A 17,590-nucleotide genomic window follows, 5' to 3' on the forward strand; every position below is an offset into this window, starting at 1 on the left:
TGTATTACACAATATTAAAAAGCTCGAGAGTTTAACATAGGAACATCTTTGTGCTTTGTTGAATACTCCAAGGCCTTCGATAACGTAAAATAGGATAAAATGTGGCATATAGTTAAGAAATGGATACGTCAGAACATCTAATATATGTATTACCAGAACTGTATACAAATAATAATACTGCTAATGTAAGAGTTAATAATGTGGTTTCAAAAAACTTCAAATTAAAATCTGGAGTTCAACAGGGATGTATAATACCCCCATTATATTCAATACATACATATATGGTGAACAGATTAGGAGTCAGTTTTTGAGGAATGGCAGGGTGGAGAAACTGTAGGAGGAAGACAAAATCAAAATTCTACGTTATGCTGATGGCACTGTTATATTAGGTATTCACCAGAAAACTGGAACAAATTATGAATAAAAATCCACGAGGAAATAAAGAATGTGTGTGTACTTTGTAAGCACGTAAGAAGTTATACTTCTATTATATGATTTCAACGAAATCAATATACTTTAAACAGTTTCTCTACTACTTTCCAAAAATTGTTATTAAAACAATACCAAAAATTAAAAAAATTAAAGAATAAAACACACACAAACACATTGAAAAATGCCACAAATGATTTCTGAACAATAATTGTTGCCAAAAATTTTAATTAAATACGTATTTTCTGAAAAAATATATAATAATATACTTACAATCATAAAATCTATAAAAAAAAAATAACAACTTGCTTCGAGCTTGAACCCACTTCACGTCTACCGCGCCGTACGACAGTTGAAGCGATTTCCCACTACACCACATTCGCGTATACGTCATGTGGGAATATACACAACCTAAACTTTTACACCACATAAACTTTTTGACATTTTGTTTATTTATATGAATTAAATTATTAGTTTGATTTTTGTCGAATTAAAATACAACAAAATATAGAGTAAGAAAACGATATATTAGATGAAGATTTGTAGAAAGTTTGTTCGTAATCAGATTATGTAAATTAAAGCATTGCCTACTAATAGGTAACTACATTATTTTTTTAAATTTTCCAAATAGATAGGTATGAAGATAATTTTTTATTGGAATACAACTGAAACATTTAGAATTACGTACCTGCGGCTTTTCAAAACTATTTAGAAAGTCACTATAATTATAAATTTGATTTTATTTCAGTCCTCACAACAATAAAAACTAATATATATACATTATTTTTGTTTAACGATAACCTCCATATTGAACAATTATTGACAGATTATTTCAACACCCAATCAGAGCCCGTATAACGACTAATACCATACTGTCGGTGTGCGCATGCTCGCAGATCAATAAAATTTCCCCCTCAATGAAATCGCGCCTAAAGAAGTATAACTTCAAAAAAATTTTCCTATAGTTGGCTGTATACCATTTATTACAAAAAACCATAAAATCATTTATAAAAGGTATATTTGTTAAAATCCCTATACAGGGCTACATCAAAGATATAACTAGTTTTCAATCGGTTGACCGATCATCATCAGTGTTTTGAGTAAAATGTATATAACCTGATAAAATAATTCAAAGTATTTAAAATTTTGACTGCGATCTTAAAAATTATAGGTTATACTCACTTGAATCTAACATGCTAACCACCAAAGTAAAAAATATTTGGGTAAAAACCCTTTACAATTAATCCCTCATAGGAACATAGACATACTTCACCTTGTCATGCAAGGTAAAATAATGGGAAAAAGAAGTGTGGGCCGCCGTACAACTTCTTGGCTTAAAAACCTACGCCAATGGTTTGGGAAAACTAGCACTGAACTATTTCGTGCGGCTGTAAATAAGACAATGATTGTTAATATGCTGCACAACATGAGAGCCAACGATCGACAAGCGGTCTCGGCACCTTAAGAAGAAGAAGAGGAACATAGAAATAAGATGTGAATTTAAACATCGATGTTTATAATATCCAATGTTTCATGCTCTAGGTACCATTGAGCTCGTATTTGACTTGTTCACATCATGACTTTATGGTAGAGCGGAACTTCTGAATGATGACATGACAGTTCCACAGGAAGGTAAAATTTCCCTGTTAGTTTTGTGAAATTTATTGTAAAGTTTGTTAAAATACGAACAATAAAAACAGGCGCTCCCACATTGGTAAATAATCTGTTAAAATGAAAATAAACTTGATGTAATAGTTAGCATGTTTGCAATGAAAGATAGGCAAACCACATTACACGTTAGATCGAAAACTTGATAACCGTTATTAAGCCCTTTCATGTGAACATCTAGGGTCTAGAAAAGCAAATTTTATGTTGATTTTAAATTATCGATGTTATTCTATGATTGGGAGTTGTTAGAGTATGTGGAAGTTCAATAAAAGATCACAATGGGGGTGACAGAGGTGTAAAATTGTCTCATAATCTGGAAGGGATGTAAAAGACAAGCTCAGATCCATGCGACTAATTCCCAAGGACCCTGCAGGCTACTCAGAACTCTAAGGATTCGACAAAACAAACCGTCATATGATATAGTTAACCATGGGGGAGAGGGTGGAATGTAAGAGGTTTATGAGATTATAATGAAAATGTGACATCAACGGGACCCAGAAAGAGTAGTGAGACTATTAGATTTAGTTATAGTATGACTAATAATAATAATAATACATTGAGGATGGCAACATACAAGGATGGATACATACTTGAGGATGGCAACTACAAGCTATACTGGGACCGCACTGTGCTCACAGACCAAACAGTGGCGCATAATAGAACAGATCTCGTATTAGTCAATAAATTAACGAGACAAACAACCCTCATTGATGTGGCGATTCCTAACAACAATAATCTACGTACTAAATTTACTGAAAAGATCGCCAAGTACAGAGATCTGGAAATTCAAATACGGAGACAATGGAGAATGCAACGTACCCAGACAATACCGATTATGTCTACTACTGGAGTCATTCCGAAGACCCTCCTCGAAAGCATAAAAAAGCTGGGTCTTAATGAACACCTTTATAAGACCATGCAGAAAGCAGTACTACTCGCAACGGCCAGATGTGTACGAAAATTTTTGGGCGATACACCTGCATACCAAGTCACCTAGGGCTCGATAACACGGAAAGAGTCCCACCAGAGCTCAATCCTTTTGATACCGTAGGTATCTGGGATGAGTCAATTTTCCCCTTAGAGGGAGTGTGAGCCGTATGGCTAAATCTGATAATAATACATTTATTATCCACAATAACATAGTACATTCTTACAATAAATTACATACATTGAGTTAGTGGATAAAAGGCTACAACTGGTTCAGTCGTGGACCAGTTACCCAGTCCACTTCTGTTCTTCCACCAGTGCCTACCATATTAAAATACGTATTTAGTGAAACGAGAGCATAGCTAACAATAAATATAATAATTATTAAAACGATAATTAAAAAGACATTAGGAGTGGAAAGGTAGAAGGAAGAAAGGAACAAAGAACGAAGGGGTGAATAGATGGGGTGAATTTATGAATAGGCTAGACATGGTGAGTACCGAATATTTTTTGAAAATAACTATACAGAAAACCAAAGTCATGATCATTGATATAATCAGAAACAGCCAAACAGAGATAAGAAACATGACAGGTTAAGAAATGGTCAGACAATTTAACTACTTAGGCTCCCTTATCACTAACAGTGGAAAATGAAAGGCAAGATCCGTCAACGCATCACAATGGCCAGATCAGCAACAGCACAACTCACAAAAATGTGGAGAAACGCTGAGGTTCATATCGCCACCTACACTTCAGAAACTTGGATCGTCAAAAGAGCCGATTCGAAGCGTATAATGGCACTTGAAATATGGATCTACCATAGAATGTTGCGTATACCGTGGACTTAACATCGCACAAGTAATTCCATACTGACAGAACTTCAGATAAAACTAGAATCACCACAACTATCAACCAAAAAGATATTTTGGATATATAACTAGAAGAAGAGAAGTCATGGACCGAATTGTAGTTGAAGGCAACGTAGCGGGCAAAAGATCCAGAGGAAGATCAATAGTACGATGGTCGAACCAAATAAAGAACAAGACTGGTTGTTCATTCTCCGAAGCAAAACAACACGCACAGGAAGATAATTAGACAGAAATAGTTAAACAAATTACATGACGCCAATACATCCTTACGAAGGAGATAAAATTATTTAAATACTGTACTGAACTACAAATCCCATTTATTCACAATAAAAACGATATAAAAATTAAATATACCTACAGATGATGGAATCATAAAAATTGCAGGAAGTAAATTTAATTCTTCGTGCACATAAAAATGTATGCTATTTCTTTAAAAAGTGGCATTAAATCAAAGGATCAAGAACCAACATATAGAGTGCATATTCTTATCTCTAACATTCGTTGAATTGTAATAATTATAAACTTGAAGTTGTATAACCTTGTCATTACATTTCTAAGCGAACTTTTATTGGAATTCCTGCAATTTTAATGAGCCTCTTCCCTCCAATCACATAAATACTCGTGCACTTTTTTAAATGTTTTTGAAGTTATACTTCTTTAGGTACGATTTCATTGAGGGTGAAATTTTATTAATCTGCGCGCATGCGCACACCGACCGTATGGTATTAGTCGTTATACGGGCTCTGATTGTGTGTTGAAATGATCTGTCAATAATTGTTCAATATGGAGGTTATCGGTAAACAAAAATATTGTATATATTAATTTTTATTGTTGTGAGGACAGAAATAAAAACAAATTTATAATTATAGTGACTTTTTAAATAGTTTTGAAAAGCCGCAGGTACGTAATTCTAAATGTTTCAGTTGTATTCCAATAAAAAATTATCTTCATACCTATCTATTTGGAAAATGTAAAAAAAATAATGTAGGTAGATACCTATTAGTAGGCAATGCTTTAGTTTACATAATCTGATTATGAACAAACTTTCTACAAATCTTAATCTAATATATTGTTTTCTTACTCTATATTTTGTTGTATTTTAATTCGACAAAAATCAAACTAATAATTTGATTAAATTCATATAAATAAACAAAATGTCAAAAAGTTTATGGTGTAAAGGTTTAGTTTGTGTATATTCCCACATGACGTGTACGCGAAGGTGGTGCAGTGGGAAATCGCTTCGACATTTGTACGGCGCGATAGACGTGAAGTGGGTTCAAGCCCCAAGCAAGTTATTATTGTTTTATTTTTTTTATAGATTTTATGATTGTAAGTATATTATTATATAATTTTTTTCAGAAAATACGTATTTAATTAAAATTTTTGGCAACAATTATTGTTCAGAAACCATTTGTGGCATTTTTCAATGTGTTTGTGTGTGTTTTATTCTTTTATTTTTTAATTTTTGGTATTGTTTTAATAAAAAATTTTGGAAAGTAGAAAAACTGTTTAAAGTATATTGATTTCGTTGAAATCATATAATAGAAGTATAACTTCTTACGTGCGTGCAAAGTACAGTACATTCTTTTTTTTATGTAGACATTTTTATGGGCATATTTGCATATTTAAAGTGTAATCCTGAATTGTGTACAGGTTTAATAGGTCCAAATAAAAAAGGCAGATACAGTCGAACCCGCTTATTAGAATACCTCTTAAAGGAATATCCCGGTTTAAGGAATAGAAATTTGAGGTCCCGAAACATATATAGTAGCAACCAATGATCGGTTATTAGAATAGCCTGGTTATAGGAATACTTTTACTTGGCACAAAGGCTATTCCAATAAGTGGGTTTGACTGTATAGAGAATATGAAAGGTACACCAAAAAATATGAAAATGAAACCCCCTTTAATATAACTTCTTGTAGGTATTACTATAAAACATAATAACAAATATAAATTATAATAATTCTACAAATTAGCGATTGCTATAAAAAAAGTTTGAAATATTATTGAATGTTTAAGTGAAAGAAAAATTACTAATTGAATAAGTAAACAGTTAAAATTTCAAAAAACTGTAAAAATATTCAATCTGGTAGGATGTAGAGTAACATTTTTGGATGTTGTTTTATGTGCTATTAGATAGAAAAATTAGTTTTTTGCTAGTAGTTGCCGCTAGGGTATCCCTGCCATTTCGTTCGTTGCAATCCGTGACTGCATGCCGGGGTTTGTCCCGGTGAAACAGTACAGAGAGGTCACTGAATTAAAGTGACATTGACTATCGATACATAACATATAACTTTAACTATCAATGAATAATAATTATGAAATTATTGTAATAAAAATATTGCTATGATTTAAGTTGAGAAGAGGAGAGCAACTTGTCTCAAGTTGGTCATTCAGAGTTATATCAGCTGTATTTTTTAATTTTTTAATTTCCATTGATATTAATAAAGATAAATTAAGATATTTAAAACGCATAGGTCTCTAAAAATACGAATTAGGGAAATACGAATTTACAAAGCAAAACAGAACTGAATCAGTCCACAAGTTTTCTAGATTTAAAAATTGTCAGAAAAATAAGACAGATCTGAAACTAGTCTTTCCATCACCAGAGAAAAAACAGTACATTCTGCCCAATTACAATGTAGGTAATACATAAAAAATAGATAAACACAGAAAAAAGGAAGGAATAACCCCAGCTTTTAGAACAAACAACAACTTTACTTAGCAAAAATATAATTGAGAACAACAAGAGCGAAAAGAAAAAAACTGTGATGTATACAAACTGACATGCGATGATTGTACAAAAACTTACATCGGTCGAACTGGCCGAAATTTCCACAAACGTATAGCAGAACCCAAAACGGATCCTGCGTACGCTTTTCACCTTCACAATCATGCTTTTAATGACCAATTGCAAACTGTCCATATTCAAAATATGGAAATAAATAAATTAAGAAATACAGATATAATTCTGAATGGCCAACTTGAGACAAACCACTTTCTAAACACAGACTAAACAAAAAGTAGACCATATAGAATTTGGCCAATTTTTTACATATAAAGAGGTGCTCTGCCTATCTAATACACTTTACAGAATTAAAATCGGATTATTTAAGGGGCCTCAGCAATGTTTTAAAATTACAAACAATTTGTGAGGCTTATAAAAAAATAGCTTTGTTTAATAATAAAAAAATTAATTTTTAGCAATGCAAATAATTAAAACCGGTAAATTTGACATAAACTTTCAAATGCTGACAGCAGAATTGCTATTTTATTTTTTAATCAAAAGTTATTCTCCTTCAAAAATTACAATTTTTCGATTTTTTGAATGTTCCACCGCGTTTATCTCGAAAACTATGCATCCTACGAAAAAACTTATAAGGACATTTTTTGCTTAGAATTACCCAAGAAATACAAAAAAAATGTTTTATTTTGCGAGAAATCGATGTTATGTAATTCCTCAAGTTATTTGTTTATAACAATCTTATCGACATCTTGGGTAAGCCTATCTAAATAAAGGAGCTCGTATCAGCCCCTCCTGGACACAGCACTAATTTGTTTATAAGCCAAAAAATTGTTCATAACTTTAAAACATTGCTGATGCTGCTTAAATAATCCGATTTCAATGCTGTAAAGTGCATTAGATAAGTGGAGTACTTCTTTTCATGTAAAAAAATTGACAAATCTTTGTATGTTCTATTTTTTTTTGTGTGTAAGATTTTAAAAAAATTTAATTTTTTAAAAAAAGTTTAGATTGCAAAATTATTATGAAAAATCTAGTCAATTTTAATGAAATTTGGTGGACGGTTTTAGCACATTACAAAAATTTTCTAAGCAAATTAGGAAGGTTCCAAGTGTAACCTAAGTGATGGAAAAACATTGAATAAGGACAGGCTTGTTTTGTCCCCTTATTTTATATTTATTGCTATTTTGAAGCAAGGGTGTTAAATTAAGACGTTTTTGACTAATCGTATCTGATAGAAAATTTAATTATCTTTGTTTTATTCCTATACGACTTTGTTCCAAAATGAATCGTTTTAAATTTATAAGCAAAGAAAGTAGGAAAAAACAAAAATTTTTGAAATTTTATTTTTTTATTAATGTTTCGGGCATATTTGAGAAGGAGCATAAGTCAATTATTATTACCGAAGTTATCACCTAACTTAATCCGCAAAAATCCGAATGCCACCTCTCACATCCACCTAAAAACAGATCGTTCCTGATCTAATTGAATAGTTAGTTACCTATTCTCATGGTAAACCCATGAAAAAATCTAACAATCACCGCAACAATCTAAAAATTGTACCTACTCATACAGATCTAACCGAATTCTACAGATTTAAAGAACTTTGCAAATCTAATTTCAAAGTTGGTGTGCAATTTCGTACATGTTGAAATATGAAAAAGTTTTACCCATTTTTATACGATTGTTAAAAAATAGGAGTATAGTTAAAAAAAGCATAGAAGAATATATTAAAGGTGATAATAAATAAGGGGATTAGAAGCTATGGGGTACAACTGACAAAATAATATGAAATGAGTTAAGCGCACAACATAATACCAGATGGCACTTAAAAGTTAGTGGCAAAGAGAAAGTGAAAAAAACATATCAAGTTACACCTAAAATTCAGAAGTCATTATACAACCTATCAAATTGTCATAGTTTCATAAACCGCTTTAAACTTCTTTTAAATACTGCTCCATAGTTCTTATACAGATACATGTGCAGTAAGTGACTAGCTTGATAACACAAAACACCAGAAGCCCAAGGTTTGCAGTTGCCAAAAACAATATGCGATGTGTATGCAAATTTCATAGATTTCGAGAAGGCATTTGATAAAGTCGCACATGGAAAACTAATCGATATCCTAAAAACATCAGGACTCGATGGTAAGGATATTAGACTCGTCTTAAACTTATATCTCCAACAAAAAGCAACAGCTTGATTCGAATATGAACTGTCCGAAATCTTCACAGTCGAAAAAGGAGTTAGACAGGGTTGCATACTGTCACCAGCATTATTTAACATATACTCTGAAAGCATCTTTAGAGAGGCTTTGGACGAATCATAAGATGGTATTGCAGTAAATGGACAACTTATAAATAATAATATTAGATATGCAGACAATACAGTATTGCTGGCAGATAGTGCGAAGGGGCTTCAAAGGATCATGGATAATGTTGTAAAAGCATGTAACAAATACGGCCTAAAACTAAATTGTAAGAAGACAAAAATAATGATCATTAGTAAAAACACCAACATAAACGCCCAAATTACCGTAAACAATACACCCCTAGAGGGAGTACAGAAAATATGCTATCTGGGCTGCAATATTAAGGATACTTGGGATCATAGCTACGAAATAAAAACTCGTATTGAAAAAGCCAGAAGCTCTTTTAACAGTCTTAGGAAAATTCTGTGCAACTTGTCTTTAAGTGTCAATATACTCATAAGAATTCTTAGATGTTACGTCTTTAGTGTCCTCTACGAAGTTGAAAGCTGGAGCCTGACAGAAGATGCCATAAGACGGTTAGAGGCGTTTGAAATGTGGTGCTACCGACGTATGTTGAGGGTCTCATATATACACCACACAACTAATATAACTATTCTCCAGAGGCGAAGAAAAGACAAAGAAATATATAACACCGTAAAGAACAGAAAATTGGCTTACTTCGGCCACATTATGCTTAACGATAAATACCGAGTGCTACAGTTGATTCTACAAGGCAAGATTGAGGGGAGGAGAGCAACTGATTTATTTCGAGCTGCCGTAAATAGAATAAGATGGGTCAATGTGGTCGCCAACATCTCCAGATGATAGGCACTTTTAGAGAAGAAGAAAAACAGTAAGAAAGAAGTTCATCTTAAAAAGCAGATAAAGCTCGACAAGCGAAAAATAAAGCAAAAGCTGATGTTTTGGGATCTATTTAGAAAGTGCCTCTATTTGAATCGATCTCTAAAGCCTCCTGTTGATGTCTCTATTAACTAATAGCAAAGTATGGTATAATTTTGGACCTATAATTTTCATATTCATGACTTTGCTAAAAGTACAGCAAAAATATGTCATGAAGAAGAGACATTGAGAAGGACTACGGAGATAATTTTATTTCTTCTGAAGTTCATTTTAATCTTGCCGTCTATTATTAAACACATTAGAGCATTTAGTGGAAATTCAGGGGCAAAATAAATATGTTAAGTATTAAATTTTGAAATCATGCAATACATATATACACAAATAATTGAATCTATAGATTGTAAACTTCAGTATCTGTTCATTGTTTTATGGAATGTGACCAAGACGTTTGATGTCATGTCAAAAAAATTAAAAACAAAAACATCTTATTTAATTTTTCCCAGTAATTGAATGGATATTGTAGCCATCTGGTAAAAAGTTCTGGATCAACAAAATGGATGTACAGTGGAACCCCGTTAAGTCGGCCCCCGATAACCCGGAAGTCCAGCTAACCTGGACCGATTTTTATCAGACCAAACAATCATTTTTTTCACTTTGACTGAGTTTTTTACCAAGAAATAAACAATACTGTGTACAACTGTACGTAGTTTAGAAGTACTGTACAAATATGTGTTACATGTTTTTGCAATTATATTGGACTTTATCTGTAAGTATACCATATTTTATTAATTTTTATCATATACTTCGGCTAACCCGGATTTTCGAAAATCCGGATCGGCCGCGGCCGGACTTATTGAGGTTCCACTCTAAATGGGTTTTAAAAATATAGCTTCTTTAAACGAGCTAATAAACGACAATGTGAAGGGCTTATTTAAAATGCAATGGCGTCATTTTGAAAATCAGATTTCTTGCATATTTATTTGTAAGAATGCACTCTCGAATGAACTTTCCTTTAGCACTGTTGATGGGGGACAAACTAAATTGGTGAAAAGACTCCAGCAATTCCATCAGTCATCTAACTTCCTCAACATGAATCTAAGAACCTAAGAATTGGAAGTGGATATTTCCTTGGAAGATGAAGAAAACTGAACTAGACCTGGTATCAGATTATGATGAATAAATGTTTTTTTAGAGAATAAAAGTATTTGACAACATGTTTTTTCTACTTTACTTAAAGAAATTGATAAAGTTCTTAACTGGCAAATATAATCAAGTACAAAATTTGAAGCTAGGTGATAAAAGTGCAAGTATTTAAAAAAAATTAACTTTAAAAAAGCTTTTACTATTAAAGAACCGAAATTATTAAAAAATAAATCCATAAATGACTAATTAGTTGAAGAATTTATTATGTAAAAGTATATTTCACTTCGCTTTTCTCAAATAAACCATTTTATCTTAAGTGTCAATAAATAATTATTTCATTTTTTTGGTCCATATTTACCTTATTTGTGTCTATTAGTAATTTATTAACGATTTTTTAATTATTAATGTTTAGAGTTTCTGTGATAATGTTTTTATAGTTATATTGCACGTCCTTAAACACAATGCTCAAATAAACTTACTCTTTTGAGTTGTTTATCAAGACATAAACTGTTCAAATCCCGACTCGCAAAAAGCTCACGTGCTTTCGTGATAGCAGCAGGGACTTTCAGAGTCGCCTCTTTCCGCGTTCCAATATAAACTGAGACCGCATCACGTGCACCAAAATATTTTCCTGCTGAACGTGGAAAAGCGCATGAGCAGGACTGACCAGTCAACTCGAAGGAGAATACACGCTGCTCGCTAAACCGCAAAAGATTTTTTTCTGTTGGATGGTTTGACTGATAATATATTTTCATTACTATCTTCTTGAATTACCAGAGACAAATTTATGGATTAAGAAAATTTAATTGTTTGGTAAGACAAGTTTTTAAGTTGGGAAAAGTTTCCCTTTGCGTTATTTATTATAAGAGTTAATTGATCGTGGCTTTCATGAATAAGATAAATAAGGTAAAAATAAAAGAGTTGTAGGAGTAATCCAATTTTGGATACGAAAATAAATTTGTGTTCTTTTGCTACACATAAATAATCAGGAGCTTATAATCAAAGATGAAACTGCAAAAAAACTGTTGTTGTTTCTGTTTAAGCTAATGTTTCAGCAGCTAAGTCCTGGTGATTTTCTGTTACAAATAAAACGTATTACCAATAGAACAGACTGTATGTAAAGTGAATTTAAAAATGGATAACTCTATTTACCCCATTAAAATGTTACATTTTTTAAGCCGTACCGTGCATTTGTTAGAGGAGTCAATTTTATTTCTTTAATGTGCAGGGGGGATCAGTAGAAGCTTAAGTTCAAGTTTTTGGGGTCGCCAGCCTTGTCCCCCGGCCGCTATCTTGGAAATGGTGTGCAAAATGGTTTCGCGCTATATCTCGTAAACTACCAACCCTACGGAAAATCTAATTAAACATAAAATATAGCAAATTAAATTTTCTACAATTTTATTTATATTACTTTTTATCGTCAAGTAACCAACAAAAAAGATATAAACAAACATATGTAAAAAAATTTTAACAAGATTCCTTTTGGAGGTTATAACTTTTTGTCAGTTCATTTTAAAATGAAATAACATTATAGCAACTTTGTAGAGGAGTTTTCAGCGAACAATTTCCACTATAAATTTGTTTAATTATATTTATTTATATAGGTGTTACAGCGCTCCAAACTTGACCAGATTCTCGAATGCTCATAGGGATATAATAAAAACAAAAGTTAGGCTTACTTATCTATCTATATACATTTTTTATTCATACAATTTATTATGATTTTAACATTCCTATACTATTATTAATCTGTTTTTGACCTTTCTCCCCACTATAAAACTTATAACCCGAAGCATATATAGAAACGGCCCAAGAAGTTGTTTGAGGACAAATTCGCCGGTTCAGAAGAAGAATGACGCAACCGCATATTGCAAAATTCTTAAGAAGAGCAAAAAACGAATTTTTGTTATCAAAATCATAAAGTATGATCAAAATTAGCCATTCACCACACCGTGGTCAGGATCTCGAGATATAAGCGTTTTTTGAGGTGTGCCGCTTGTTTATGAAGTAACATAACTTTTTTCCTATTGTATATTTTGACTTAAAATTTTCCAAAAAACTTCTTCATGAATTATGTTTTATTGTTGTGTTGGTTAAAATTATAAACTAAAAAGTTTGTCACTCAACTTTTTTAAGTAAACATGAAACTAACGAAATATGATGACAAAATGTTTAAAAACTAACAACTCCTTTTTAATGTGTTTAAATATTTAGGACAAATCCTATTGTTATCTACATACTTCACGCCCAGTTCCACCAACGTGACTTAAGTGAAAATTTGATCTTAAGAAACAATTTTTACTTAAGTCCCGTTCAGTTTCGTTCCACCAACGAAGAATATTTACTTAAGAACAAATATTTTTGCTTAAGCTTAAGTCACCTATTATGACGACTTAAGTAAAAAATTTTAACTTGACGCATGCATTGAAATTCATCTTCTGTCATATATTGACAAATAAGTGAGGTTAAATTTCTGCTGTTGATTTTACGTTAGGATAACTCGCATTTTTGCGATTTATTTTCATTTATATATTCCTATTTTTTGTAAATTCTACCGTAATAGATAGTATAAAGTAGTATATAATAGTTTATAGTAAATATAATATAGTGTAGTGTACGTAGTCTCTTTATCTTTGGTATGCACACCATTGGTTTTTTTATTTTCAATGATGTCCTTGTATTTGGACACCAAGGAAACCAATTCCCCGTTTTTTGATTAGAAAATTTACTCTTTTTTTAAATTTTTTTCTTATTCTTATAAAGTATTTCCATACTCTGACAAATCAGAACTAACATACCTTAATTTTTAAAACTCTCTCTACATTTTTAAACCGTTATATTTTAAAACTTGCAACTAAATTATTGCTAAGCTAATTAATAATTCTCAACTAGATTAATTTTAAATGAGCAAATAATTTCGCAAAATACACAAGAAGATGACAAGAATCATATACCTAATAACAATTTACAATAAATATTGAAATGACATTTTCTTATGTCTAATGACATTAATGTCAAAAATGACACAAATTTTCTTCTTTTTTGGTGTTTTTTCATTAAAAACGAGTCAAAAGGTTAAGAATTTTTGACAATTTTGCAAAGTTGGTATCTCTGATAACTTAAGTTTTTTCTTGGCTAAGTTAAGTAAAAACTTGTATGGTGGAACGCAAATTTTTACTAAGAAATTTTTTTGACTAAGCAAAACTTACCTAAGATTTTACTTAGATCACGTTGGTGGAACCGGGCGTCAGAGATTAAACAGTAAAATTTTCAAAAGGAAATATGTACAGAAACCAAAGATACAGCGAGGTAAATTTGAAAAATCATCAAAATTGATTTTCGGCATTTTTGTATAAAATTTGATTTTTGAACATGTTCCACCAAATCTAGACTAAAATAAACTTCATATTCGGATTCAGCGACCTCGAAAACATAAAAATAGACCAAAATTGGTCATTCACCTTAAATTTGATTTTTGTGGTCGGCATAAAGATTGCTGCCGCCCGACTAATATATAGATAGAAAAGTATTTTTTTTTATTGTATTCCTATGAGAATTCGAGAATCTGGTCAAGATTGGAGTGCTGTAAAACCTAGATAATAAATAAAATTAAACAAAAAATAAAATAAAAATTTTATTTTTAATTCAGTTGCAATGCGAAGGCAAAACAATCTTACTTTTCAATTAGAATACGGAGCGCAGTCCAGTCCCTTGAATCGCGATTTTCGGCTCTTATTGGAGCCTCATCGGAAAGAACGTAGGCTTGTTCTCCAAAATTAAACAACTTTATAGCGAAAATTGTTCATTGAAAAATCCTCTACAAAATCGCTATGATGTTATTTTATTGTGAAATGAACGGAAAAAGTTATAACTTCCAAAAGGAAACTTCTTACAAAATTTTCTCTTATTTTTGTTTACAACTTTTTTGTTGGTCACTTGATGATAAAAAGTAATAGATATAAAATTGTATAAAATTTCATTTGCTACATTTTATGTGTCGTTAACTTTTCTGTAGGATTGCTAGTTTAGAAGATACAGCGCGAAAACCCCTTGCACCCCTTTTTTAAATATGGCGGCCGGGGGACAAGGGTGGCGACCCCAAAAACTTGAACTTAATTTTCTACTGAACCCCCCTACACATTAAAAAAATAAAATTGACTCCTCTAAGAAATGCAACCTAAATGTAACATTTTAATGGACTGATTGTGAAATTAACGTGTTTTGCTTTTCATTTGCTTCTTCTTCCTCAACGTTTCCCTTTTCAGAGGTCGCTGTTCCTTACTATTCACGATACATGATTACTTCTCATCGAATATACGATATGTTCGCCAAAAAGTATTGACCAATGAGCCTGCTCCCTTACCTTTTCTGTGAGTACATCGATAACAAGATTAATTTAGTAAAGAGCCTTGATGTAAATCAACCATCACTAGAAAACTTTCGGTCAATCTGACTCACGTCCTTACTTTGTTGGTCCCTTCTACATATCTTTCACCAGCCTTACATACTGCTGTGGATCCCATTTCTCACACACACCTCTACATAGCTCCTGGTTAGGAACTGTGTGGTACGACTTCTCAAGATCCATAAATAGCTCTGTATCTGTTCTTTATCTGACAGTCCAGTATAGTCCTGAAGGTCACCTTTATCTTTATACAATGGAAAATTACACTCTCTCACCATGGATTGAGCATTATTTCTTCCTGATATACTCTTCTCATCATTTTCCACAAAATATCAACCCCTTCCTCTCCTAGAACCTTTCAAACCTCCATATTCGTTCCATTGCTGTAATAATTGAACCTAGAAATGGTATGACCACTTTTGGGTCCGTCCATAGGTTTTCCTCTAAGTATTTATCTCTCACTTCTCGATTTATGCCTATCTTCAACTAAGGCGAAGTCTTCCTCCTTTCCTTCTACCATAAGGTTGCCATATTAGGATTTGTTTTGGAAGTCGATTTTCTGGCATTATTTGGACTTGTGCATACTAACTTAGTTGTTAATATATTCTACTATCGCATGATCTACTTTTATGATTTCTGTTATTTTACTGTTATTAACTCTCCCAATCTCAAATTTCCCATCTGAGCGTCTCCAGAAATCCATTTCCGTTGCTTCAAATTTTCTCTTGTGTCGTTCCATGATCTGCCATGCTTCACAGGTGATTATACTTTTTACAATTTTGTTATGTATCCTACGTTTGTTACTGTTATTTATTGGTTCTCCAGGGATTTTAGCACGGACTTTCAGAATCGTCTCTTTCCGCGTTCCAATATTAACTTAGACCGCATCACGTGCACCAAAATATTATCGGTCATATTACCCGTATGCACGCCAATGGTGAATATTAAATTTTTAATTTTATGTCAAAAATGTTCAATAAAAACGTCCTTCTAAACTAAGTCCAACGTCCAACAAAATTTCATTTGCATGTCTTAACCGGTTTTAAAGCAATAAATAATTTGTCAGTTTGTAAGAAATAATTCAACATCCCGTATCTTGGAAACGAAGCATTTGCAAACATACGATTATAAAGCAAACTGCCATTATTTTTTCATGCAGAATTGTTCCTTAAAAATTGTCGCACTTATTTAGAAACACCCTGTACTGATGAAGAACATGGCTAGTTGTTAAAGTACCTAACTTTTTTATTATCCAACATAAGCAAATGAATCAAAAAACAAAATATTAAGAAAACCTTGGTCTATAGTTGGGTTTTAATTTCAGTATTTTATCAATGCTAGAATATTCCACAGGGTGATGCGAACTTCGAGAAAAAAAGAAAGTGTGATTCGTACACCCGGTATACAATGAAAATTTACTTAGACAGTATTATTACAGTGGTATTTTTAAAGAATAAGACTATGACATAAATAAAAAAACATTTAAATCGGACAACAGGTTTAGAAAATTCGAGACATCTAAAATGACCAAATTTTTAAGTGGGCCGATTTCTATGCGCGCAAGTTTATTTAAAGTATTAAATATCTGTGATTTTTCACTAAAGGTTAAGTCTAAATGTAACTAATGGTAAACAATTAACACTTTGCATGTTAACCAATTTAGGCGAGCGGCAGCAACCCCTAAAATTACGTTATACCGACCACGAAAATCAACTTTAAGGTGAATGACCAATTTGATTATTCTTTATGTATTTGAGGTCGCTGAATCCGAATGTAAAGTTTATTTTTACCTAGAATTGGTGGAACATGTTCAAAAACTAAATTTTATGCAAAAATGCGAAAAATAAATTTTGATGATTTTTCGTATTTACCTCGCTCTATCTTTGGTTGCTGTAAATTACTCTGTCATCTTTGAAGTATTTAGATAACAATGATATTAGTTCAAAATGTTTGAACTCATTAAGAGAGAAGTTGTTAATTTTTAAACATTTTGTTTTCAGATTTCGTTAGTTTCTTATTTACTTGAAGAATCAACCTTTTTTAATGGGAAACAAGCCACAATTTTACCAAAAATGATTTTATTAACGTTTCTTATTTCTTATTTCTATCTAAAACTAAACCTAACAATGTACAAGTAAAAACAAAGAATTGCATTTATAAAATACCTTGTGAATGCGAACAATTTTATTTAGGTGAAACATCAAGACCATTAAACGTTAGAATAAGTGAACATCAGTCTTATATTAAAAATAGAGAATTTGATAGATCTCAAATATGTCAACACGCCTGGG

At 31.9% G+C, this 17,590-nt stretch overlaps 1 protein-coding gene across 3 annotated transcripts in view; it reads right to left on the bottom strand.

Moving 5' to 3' along the window:
- LOC126887501 (gamma-sarcoglycan) overlaps positions 1 to 17,590 on the bottom strand; it is a 762,843-nt gene that overhangs the window by 643,401 nt on the left and 101,852 nt on the right. The window contains exon 1 of one of the 3 annotated variants that reach the window (XM_050655123.1): positions 11,374 to 11,483. The exons of 1 other annotated variant lie outside the window; for it this stretch is intronic. The gene's annotated coding sequence lies outside the window, so the exon portion shown is untranslated. Of the gene's footprint in view, positions 1 to 11,252; positions 11,484 to 17,590 lie in introns of those variants that run through there. One more of the 3 variants, XM_050655122.1, reaches the window with a different exon arrangement.

Source organism: Diabrotica virgifera, chromosome 6 (assembly GCF_917563875.1).
Source record: "Diabrotica virgifera virgifera chromosome 6, PGI_DIABVI_V3a".
Classification (NCBI taxonomy): domain Eukaryota; kingdom Metazoa; phylum Arthropoda; class Insecta; order Coleoptera; family Chrysomelidae; genus Diabrotica; species Diabrotica virgifera.